This window comes from Akebia trifoliata, chromosome 8 (assembly GCF_017979445.1).
Source record: "Akebia trifoliata isolate Shusen 1 chromosome 8, ASM1797944v1, whole genome shotgun sequence".
Taxonomy (NCBI): Eukaryota; Viridiplantae; Streptophyta; class Magnoliopsida; order Ranunculales; family Lardizabalaceae; genus Akebia; species Akebia trifoliata.
The window spans coordinates 9,445,500-9,457,656 of record NC_141382.1 but is presented as its reverse complement, the minus strand read 5'-3'; positions in this window follow the sequence as shown (position 1 = coordinate 9,457,656).

Genomic DNA, 12,157 nt, shown 5'->3' with positions numbered 1-12,157 from the left:
TATCTGTTGATGTCTCCCCTTTGTCGACTTTGTTAGTGAATACAAAATACTAACAATCTTTTAAGCATTTTTTAAATGAACGACCTTTATTTTTAATGTTTGATTTGACAACGAAATTTACAATCATTCCTACATGACAATTGGGGCATGCAATTTTCTTTGGGCATTCTAATGCAAAATGTCATGATTGACTACAAGACCAACACATATACATTCGTTTTTCATTTATACTTCAACTTGATAGAAAAATTATTTATGCAATTAGATGAAATTAAGAAGAGATAACAAAATCCTTCCCATTATTAAATATTAGATCAAAATCAAGATCTTAAATTATTTATCACACACTAATTAACGATTAAAATAGTCAATTTAATCTTAGTATTAAATAATAGATCAAGATCAAGATCTTAAATTATTTATCACATACCATTAATAAATAAAGTACCCCAATCAAAATCAAGTTATTAAAATAATGAAGAAAAAATATTCAAAAACTTCCCTTGGTATCGGATTTGTAGATTCAGACGGAGGAAGGAGGAAAGAGAAAAAAATTCAAACTAGTAAAAATGCCACTTTAAGTGACGTTTAAAGTGTCAGTGGAAAATCGATTATAGACCAGGTGAATGAGTTTCAGAACATTGTTCACGAATGGATCTATGAAGACATTAAATTGCTAAAATAGTTTGTAGTATCATCTCTAATTTAAAAGTTTCTCGAAAGTTGAAATGAATACAAGACCAACTTGAGATGGAAAAAGAAATATAAGGTTCTTGAAGACATTATTGTTCACATAAACATAAAAAAAACTAGACATGTATTGTTAGATCTACAATGGAATCAAAATTCATTATTTTAGAATTAACTGGAACTGAAGTTGAATGATGAGATACTTATTAATAAGTATTCTCTTATGAAAAAAATAATGTCATCAGTATTAATTTACTATGATAATCAAATTGCTATAGTCAAGACAAAAAATCATGTATATAATAATAAGAGTAAACACGTACATCTTAGATATAATGTGGTTAGACAATTATTGACGAATGAAGTGATTAATATTGATTTTGTTATATTAAAAAATAACTTATTAGATCCATTAACAAAATCATTGACTAGGGGATTAATGAGTAAAACATCGAAAGGAATGAAATTAAAGCTTATATAAATATTTTATTGTGATGAAACTCAATTTACACGAATGGAGATTAAAGGAAGTAGATTCAATGGATAATAACAAGTCACTGAACTAATGAGTGAAACATTAGTGAAAAAGAGTTAATAAACTCTTTGTCCCTTTCTTATTATATTAAATAATATTTATCTACGACGTGATGATGATCAACAAATATTTTTAGTAAAGTTCATAGTTTATTTGGGTGGTGTGTAATAGTTATAAAACACATTTGATAGACTTACCTACGTGAATTTTGGAGTAGGTCGTTTTCTATGAATACTATGGACAAGTATTCTAGAGAATTAATGAAAATACCAAGATTCAACACATCGCCAAAAAGTGTCAAACAATAAGAACTCAATCAGTTTTAGAAAAAAATATATTTATGATATAATAGTTAACTTACACTAAAAGGGAAATTGACAAATAACCTAATTACACAAAAAATTTGTAAGTTCTATTTATCTATACTAAATATCGATTAAGTCCAAAAAATAATGACATTAGATATCCGATATTTCATTTTGTATGAGCAACATTTCTTTTTTCCTTCTAACTATGAATATGTGGGGGATTATTGTAGAATTTATAGTTTTGTTGTGCTTTGTTTAGGGCAATAATTGAACTCAAGACTTCTTGAGGAATAGTTGTGTAGAGATTTCATTATTTGATAAAATATAAAACTAAATTTTTTTTTCTTTTTATATGTTATTTGAAAGTCAAATATTTCTTTACTTTCTTGGTTATGAGAGTTGTAAAGACAATTTCTCCAAATTATAGTCATACATCGAATGATTACAAGAGTGATGTGCTCATAATAAATGACCACTCTCTCACTTGATTGAATGTGAATGGGAAAAAGAGTGGGTCACACGCGCACATGGGGGCCCTAGGCACTGTGGGATTGCAACTCATTATATTTGGGGCCAAAACATCGAAAAACCTTAGTGCTTGTGTGCATATAGGGAGAGTGTAAATCTTGACTTTTAAGCCTCAAGTGGGTATGCATGAAAAACTCATTTTTATTAAAACTATTAAAGTGTACGTGCGTTGCACGTGGATAAACATTTATTTTACATAAAATTTGGTTCCACCATTTGATGTAGTAATAAAAATAATAAATAATGAATATAAAAACCCATGGCTTAAATCGTATATTAATTGCCAATGAGTTATTTTAATATTAGCATTCGGTAGAAATGGAATTATAACAGTGTACCTTTTTTCTCATTTCATTTTTTATATTATGTAAGAGTTACCTTTTTATTATTTGAAACTTCATTTTGATGGAAAAACATTGATTTTTTTTAATTATGCATAAATTGATAGAGTAGGTGATTTATAAGATATTATTGAAAGACATAATGTTCATATTTGGTGGAATATGACATATCTTAATCAACTCCGCATGATCTCATAGTGAGCTTGCATGGTCTAGTGTAGGGTTGTCAATTTGGCCATTTTTAACACTAACCAACTCACCTTACAATATAATTTTTTAACAATGATATCTTCATATCATCGTTTTCAAAAACCTATAATCCCTAGTTTTGAAAATGACTCATTTTGAAATAGAGAAGGTCTAGGATTTTTACTATAGGACTGAAGACACGTGCATTTTGGTCATTTTTATTAATTTATTACATAAATTCACTTGATTTTTTTTTCTTTATGAAACGTGAAAATCATAAACAAATTTTTTTCCATTGATGGTAGTGTTTCAATTTGGGTGTCTCCGTTAACAACCTTAGTGAAAGACACAGGCATTGTTTGTATATTTCTATTGATTACATCTAAATAAAAACTTGAATCAATTATTTTCGAATCATTCAATATCATATTTGGAAACATTTAGTAATAAAGGATACTTGAAACAAAAAAATGTTACAATCCAATAAAAAGTTATAAAAAATGAAATAAAAAAAATTGAAATAAAAAATTTTAATGAACAAAAATTCATCTTTCATCACTTCCATGTAAATGTCTATGTCTTTCATGCTTGCAAAAATAATTGAAGGTTTTCAATTAAGCCCAGTTTGTTATCTTTTTATAACTTTAATAGTTATACATCAAAATTGGCAATATAGCCTAAACAAAATCATAGAAAACAATATAGAAAATGAGAGAATATGAGATCCTTATCTTGCTCAAAGATCTAATAATTTTTTTGAGATAATTTATCATTTGAATAGGTTCTTGAGATAAGGTAAAAAAAATATAAAATAAATGAAAAATAGGAGCTAAACAAACTAAAAAAAAAAGGCATTTAACCCACATCAACAAACAACAAATCAATACAGACTGAGGAAAAAAAATTAAAAACCAAATTTCCATGACTACCAAACAATAATGAAAATGCCAAGAAAAGAAAATTGAGAATATAACAAAAAATGTATTCAACCTATCTAAAAAGCCAAATTCGCATGAAATATATGAATTTCAAAATGAACTATAAAACCACAACCCCATTGTCTCCTTGATGAAGTAAAAGATAGTACTAACAAGTTTTATCATGCCATATAGCTAAATCCCAATAGTGAGTAAGGCCAACATCTTGAGTCGAAATCATTCTCCATGTCTCTGAACAAAAACTTTATATTTCAGATTATACTTTTTTGAGTTGCTCAAGAGCAGGTGCAACATCTTCTTTTGCACTTTAAGTCAAGCAAGACAAAAGGAAAATAAAATAAACTAAACAATATACCAAAAATATAAGCATTAGTTTTCGAAACAATAAGAAAAATAAAATGGGTGTAAAGGGTCATATATTTGCATATCATTTATTTGATAGTAATACCATTAGTTTGCTTTGTGGCTTTAAAGGCAACCTAAACCAAAAAAATATTTGGAAAAATAAAAATTATGATTAATTATTAGTCATTTATATATTTACAACTAAATATAATTAACTCCTTAGCTACTTACTCCTTTTTAATACAACATTATTTTATTTATGCAAATGAATAAATTATAATCAAAATAGAGAAAAAAGTCAAAGAATGAATGGGGGGGGGGGGTGTGAAACTTGTAAATTACCTGCTTAACAATTTAGCTTTTATGAATACACCTTCTCCAAGAGAAGCAACCTATGAAATATTATAATAGAAGAACAAAAAATATATAACTTTCCATATTCTGATAGTAACACAAAGAATGAAAGGAGCATAAATCGTAAATATTTTGTTAGAAGTTTTGTGAATGACCTATCATAATATCCGAAGAAGAGAAATAAAAATTAAATAATTTAAATATAAAATTCACCATCTGCATGTTTTCATGGCAACCCTTCTTGGAAGAAAAAAATAGTTTACCATGTTACAGATTCTCATTCCAAATCCAAATCATACAAAATATAAAGTTTTTTTTTTTTCCAAAATATGAAAATGAGACTATAGAAATAAAAATTAATCAAAATTCGTAGGTAGACCTTTTGATCTAAGTTTTGACTTTCTTTCATTGCAAATGCTAAATAAGAAATATTAATAACTAATAATAAAGAGACATGTTTCTTAAGTTCCCTAGAAAACAAAGGAGGGAACCTTGTCAATAATATTTTCATTCACTTCTTGTAGCATATGAAGCTGCAATGTGAGCATGTACGGCCAATTTTCAAATTATCAACACACAATGTTTCTAGGTATAGTGTCCAAACATAATACATCGACCATATTAATGAAAAAGCTAATAGTTTAGCGACGATTATTTTAAAAGCCCACCAATATCATAATGAGCATCATTTCAATAGAAATTTATGGTCTTTTAGGATCAAACACTTTTATTTATAATTAAAAAAAACATAAAAAAAAAATTCTTTGAAAAGCTCTGAGGGCTTGTTTGATTGCACGATAAATCATGTAATAAATGATTGGCCACAAAAAAACGTTATATTCTGGTGTCTGACAAACACAAAATTTGGAAATGGCGAAAAAAAGATTTTACCTCGTCCATAAGATTTGTCAGCTTGAGCTGAAAATCTTTTTTCTCATCCTCTCCCCATTAGAAAATGATTTGTCACCTTTAATTTAAAAAATATATATGATAGTAAACCTATTCAACCTAAATCACTATCTTCTTTAGGTTTCAGTTTCACTCGACTCCTCCAATCACTACTTTCTCACTATTTTTGTAATTTACACATTTCTTTTTTACTAGCTTAGATTGTTTCTTTTGATTGGTTGTTGTTGTTGTTGTGGTTGTAGGTTGTTGTATAGGTCTTTTGAGCTCATCTTGTGGTATCCAAAAACATGACCCGATATCAAACGAACATGGTTGAAATTTGGGATTTTCATGGGAGATCAAAAGCCATCAATTTTCAAAACCTTGGATCAAGACCAAATAAAAACTAAAAATTTTTGAATTTTTTTATTTGCGTTTTTCTATGAAATCAAGAGGGATGTGTTGTTGGATTACCAATTTTGTAATTTTATTAAGATCAATAACCTTTTGTAAGATATGAAATCTTTCCAAGTTAGCCAGAATAGTATCTCTTTGAGAGAAAAGTGACTCTTTGTTGATTGAAAAACACTTTCCTTACTAACTTAGTAAGATTTCAAGTTTTACTTCGGATTATTTAGCTCATATGGATTATCACATTGGTAATCTAACACCATAGTCCTCAAGATTTCATGGAAAAATTTTGATCCAATTTTTTTTTCCTTCAAAACAATAATTTATTTTGGGTTTGATCTAAGGTTTTGAAAGGACCTCAAGGTGGAACCTCATATTGCACTTCTTGATGTGAAAGTGTATGGGAACCACAGATGCTTTTCTTCGAGATACGGGTGGAAAACATCTATGGTTCCAATCCATTTTCACGTCAAAAAGTGTGATATGAGGTTCCAACTTGAGGTCACTCCAGCACGACTTGATATTTTTTTAGTCATGCTAGAGTGAGCTCAAAATTGTACCTTATATTGCACTTTCCAAATCGCTCATCTGTTCTCACATCATTGAGGAACTATGACTCCATTGTCCACGTGTCAAGATACTATGCTCGTATCAATCAATTGTCAAATAGTTAACTTGCTATGCATAGAATCTTAATCTGAAAGCCCATTTTATTTTGGGTGATTTAGACATACCCCCCTATGTTTTGAGAGTGATAACATGCATCCCTTGACCTCAATCTTCTAAAGAGACTAAGGGGGAAAAACTCAAATGCCCTCAACTTTAATCTATAGCCAAAATCTCAATTTTTTCTTCTCTAATACCAATCATCTTCACGCTCTTCAATCTCCAAGATAATTTTAATCTATTAAACCTTATTTTCATCCATCATTTTCTATCTTGCTTCCTTTCATAAAATATCCAAAAATTTTCTATCCAAAATTTATCATTTTATACTTCCTCAAAAATTATATTTTTCCTTGAGATTTAAATGTTGAAGGCTTGAAATAGATACGATCTTAAGATAAACGATGAGGGTTAGATTTTTTATCTAAAGAGGTTGAAGATGATTGATATTTGGAGAAAAAAATATAATTTTTTGGCTAGAAATTAAAGATGAGGGTATTTGAGTCTTTTTCTCTTAATTTATTTAAAAGACTAAACTATGGCTCACATTAGTCTTTGATGCGCACTTTAATTTGCCCCGAATTTTACCTCAACTGCCCTTCAAGAAGAGAGGGACTTCGTGTTTTGCCCTAGAAAGAAATATTCCACCAAAAGACAAATATACCCTTTGAAACAGCTTAAACCTACACAAACACCCCATCATATTATAAGGTTATTTTAAGTAATTTAACTCTCAATAAGTACCAAAACTTCTGCTCTCATCTTCCTCTCTCCGTCGCGGCCTGTATCCATTTTCGCAGCTCTGAAAACTGAATCTCAGAGGTAGAACTCTATTTACTTGTTTCCATCTATAAGAATCTCACTGGTCTCCCAGAATTTCTATTTGTTTGATGGGTTTCATGTTTTTGTGGAATTTTATGATCTTAATTGTTGCAGGAACGATTGATTTCTGTAGTTTTGTTGGTTTTTTTTTTGTTGTTGTTGTCGTATTTTTTTTTGAGTGAAATGGGGTTTTTATGGTATTTTTTTGGTGGGTTTGGTTATTTCATCTTCAATTCGTATTGCGTGTTGGATTTGGAGTTTTTGAGTTAGAATCTTCACTGTAATTATCAACATGATTTTTTGTTGTCTAATTGATCAAATGTTATTTTGGGTAAGATCTTGAATGTGGTTTTATATATATATAGATATATATATATATATATATTAGATAAAAAACATGCTTTTTACTGTGAGAAATGGGTTTTTGTGGATTTTATGATCTTAGTTGTTGCATGAACGATTGATTTATATAGTTTTGTTGGATTTATTGTCATCTATTGAGTTATTATTCAATGGGTATCTATGAAATGGGGTCGTTATTATTCAACAGTGTAGCAAATTGTTATCTTAGGTTTGATCTTGCAGAAAAATGTTGTATTGGGTGCCCTACGTGGTTTTATATATTTTTTTCCTAGATCACAAATATTTGCTTTTGCATGAGAGAAATGGGTTTATGTGGTAGTGATAATTAGGAGCTTTTGAATATAATGACCCCAATCATCTTTGATGCTTTTGTTTGTTGTGGATCCGTGATTGATTTCAGCAGGGAATGGGTATTACTGGTACTTACTACTTAGTTTGAATTAATTGTTTTCTCTCTACTCCACTTAAACTTGGTGTGTTTATTGCTAAAATTTTATTTCAATGGGATTGCCAGATTGACCTTACTGAGATATAGTGGGATCATCAATTGCTAGTTCTGAGATCCTACTTATCTAATAAAGCACACATTTTCTTGTATTTAATATATATTTTTTTGATGGGTGTACTATGATTATCCCGTAAGAAATTGAGGTTTAGGTCTTTTGCTGATTTTGACACTTTTATTTATTAGAAGCATGTTTACATTTTTTTTATTCGTATAAGATTTCATTAAAAAATAAACAGGTATTACAAAGCAGAAGACGGTTTTTTTTTTTTTTTTAATGTTTGGTTTTTTGGTTTGGTAGGCCTTCTTTGATTGACTAGGACTCTTTTGGTTTGGTAGTACTTCACAGTGTTATTCATGGAGGGTGGTTATTTTATTTTATGAGCTCACATTGCCTAGTCTAGGTATTAGTACCATACCATCAAAGAATGGGACTCTGTTGTAAAATGTCAATTGTCAAGCATTCTTGTCAGTCCCAAATGTGCTTGGGGATTTGTTTCCTTAGTTTTCCTATTCATTTAACTAACTCAGTGATAGCAGGTTCTGAAAATGTTTTTCTCTCTCTTTGCTGGTGGTTATGGTTCATTCATGTAGGCTAGATATGGGGTTTACCTTTAATAGGTGTTGAGTTTCTTTAGTAAAACAAGTTCGTGACTGGTGTTTATTTAGAATTATAATATAACCTGTAAATATGCCACTTGAAGTGACTTTTTGTTTAATTTTAATAAAATAATTTTAAAATAACTTAACCATATAAAAAATTATTGTTGTGGTACTGTCGTGTGTGTGTGTGTGTGTGTATATATAGATATATGTGTGAGAAATTATAATAAAAAACCCATGAAAATAATTAACCACTTTTGCTGAATAACTATATAAGTTCAATGGGTTTATTGAAAAAATAAAAAATGAAATTTATTAAGAAAAATTGGTAAGAAATAAAGAAATTTATTGGCAAAAAAATAGTCATCCAATCCGACTCTTACTATTTGATATCAGAAATTTAATGGCAAAAAAACAAATGGTCATCAATTTATACTAGAAATATGAAATGAGAATAGACTTAACACTGATAAAGTCTTAAATAAATAATAGACTAACCATGGATAAAGTCAAAAAAAAAATTGAAAATGTAATGAAATGATAATTCACAATGTATGGTCGCATTCACATTATTCAATTGCCTATAAAAACATTTGAAATACAATCATTTGAATTCACCTATCTTAAACAATTCGATCTAAACATTTATAATACAAGACTCATTTCTAGTGGGAATTCTCTTATTGTTATTAGCAGCGAAGAATCAAAAGATGAAACCAAGGAGACCATAAAGATATAATAAAATGTATGCAAACTATAGAATCCACTGAAAAGTTTTTCAATGAAAGAAACAAACAATGGCGTTGGTTGATCTCAAAATTGAAATCTCTAAAGTTAAATATGCTTAACCTTGGAGAAAAATTTCTCGACAGAGAGCAAAAATGTACTGAAAGAATATACCATCTACATTTGATCAAGCTTTTGAATCGCATGGAAATGAAAAATGCATGAATATATTTACGTGACTTACGCCATAACCGATTAAGTGACTTCCCCGAGTTTACAAATGAAGAATGAGAACAATTTATATACAATAATAATTTACGTTCATCTTACAATATGACTGATGAAAGTAATACAGATTAGGAATTTGAGTTAACAAATGATATTTCTTCACTATTGATATTAATCATATAAAAGTTGTATTTTCTTTTCTATGTTATGTTTTCCTATTTATGTTATATGATAGTTAAAATTTTCTATTTGTGTTGTATTTTCTTTTATATATTCCATTAACTGAAAAAGCAGAAGAATATAACTTATAACAAAAATGAACTTAATATCAAACAATATTGCAAATACTAATGTCTTACAATACTAATAAAAACAATTATAATATTCTTAAGAGGGGAACTATGGTTATTCACAACACTTCAAAAATATTGTAGTTAACTTAATTTTGAGCTTGACCTGCACATCTTCTACCGAAACCACTCAGGTTGCTTATCCGAAAAGACAAGAAAATCATTAACATTGAAAAATTTTAATTTATCTTTAATAGCAACCCTATTTCTATCTGTTGATGTCTCCCCTTTGTCGACTTTGTTAGTGAATACAAAATACTAACAATCTTTTAAGCATTTTTTGAATGAACGACCTTTATTTTTAATGTTTGATTTGACAACGAAATTTACAATCATTCCTACATGACAATTGGGGCATGCAATTTTCTTTGGGCATTCTAATGCAAAATGTCATGGTTGACTACAAGACCAACACACATACATTCGTTTTTCATTTATACTTCAACTTGATAGAAAAATTATTTATGCAATTAGATGAAATTAAGAAGAGATAACAAATCCTTCCCATTACTAAATATTAGATCAAAATCAAGATCTTAAATTATTTATCACACACCAATTAACGATTAAAATAGTCAATTTAATCTTAGTATTAATAATAGATCAAGATCAAGATCTTAAATTATTTATCACATGCCATTAATAAATAAAGTACCCCAATCAAAATCAAGTTATTAAAATAACGAAGAAAAAGTATTCAAAAACTTACCTTGGTATCGGATTTGTAGGTTCAGACGGAGGAAGGAGGAAAGAGAAAAAAATTCAAACCATTAAAAATGCCACTTTAAGTGACCTTTAAAAAAAAAATGCAAATGATAGTATGGTCATTACACGAGAAAAATACCATTTCAATTGTTTTTTTAGTTTGAAAATGCCACTTGAAGTGGCATTTTGGATTCCTATCACTATTTTTCGAAAAAAATGTTATATTTTTTAGAATTGTTTATTTCAACAACTTGTTTTTTTTTTTTTAATAATTTCCCCTAACGGAAGAAATGGCTAAGCCAGTAATTTCGAGAAAAGGCTTGATCATTTTGGTAATATACCTTGACCGATTATTAAGAAATATTCTATCGACATACCAATTTTTACTAATTGCATACCAAGACATGTACTAATACTACGTTTGAAAAAGCCATGTGAAGACTAAATTCATGTTGAACATGTTTCTTTTTTGGAACTTTAGTGTTTGGTATTGTTAACAACTCTTTTTTGTTGCCGATTCGTTCAAAAAAATCAGTTGAATCTCTCAAATATCAATACTTCAACAAGCCTCCACAAAATCACACGGTTCAACAAGGCCCCACAAAACTGGAATAGCAAAGTTGGCACCATCTATCTTTCCATCTTTATCTTTACAACTCTCTGTCAAGTAAGCAACCATCATCCTCTTTATTTTTTTTAATTTTTTGTTATAAATTTTCGTATTAAGGAAGAGATTGATTGTTTCGTCGATTGTAGAGAAATGGGTGTATTAGAGAGATAAATTGAGAGAGAGAGAGAAAGAAATCAAGTTTTCAGGGGGGGAGTGGGGTACCTGGTCTTGGAGATCTTCGTTTTGGGCGTAGTTTGGTTGAGCAGAGAACCTTCTGTGATGAGAGAGGAACTAAAATTTATGGAGAGAACTTCTCACTATTGATAAAGATTTGAAGGTCTATATTTTTTTTAAATTTTGTTTGAACTTAGAATCCTATCTTCAACTTTCCTTTCTTTCTTTTCTCTCAGTCGATTGTGTGTTGTTCAACAGACGAAGGCAAATTTCACTCATAGGGTGTGTTTGATTATAGAGAAAATATTTTTCTTGAAAATCGATTTTGAAAATAGCCCTAAATGTATGCTACAGTCTGCCTTACTGTCCTTTTTAAAAAAAAAAAGTCTGCCTGCCTGCCTCTATACAGGAAAACAATGGCAAAAAGAGTTGCTTTTGCTTTTAAGTGTGCAGGTCCACTAAGAAATTCATGTTGTCCAATCACAAATGTTGATCCATAATAACTTACAATGCTTTGGACTTGGACCCATATATAGCTCAGTTAGTTGAATTATTAGAGTGTATGAGGTCGAGGATTCAAGTCCATCTCAACCACACACAAAAATGGAAACTTTATTTTTTGACCTTGACTTGAGAACTCTCCAATTCATCTTTTATCAAGAATTTAAAAACTTATCTTATGGATTGGATGGACAAAGAAGGTTGGTTTTATTCTATAAATAGGGAGGGGACTACATTGCTTTAGTGCACCATAAACATTTAGTTTGCACAGTATTCTATGAGATCATCCAGGAAAAAATTGCTATCAAGATAAGTGTTGGGGTTGGCAATAGGCTTATTTTCCATTGTGGCCACTGTTCTTGGAACTACCACTTTCT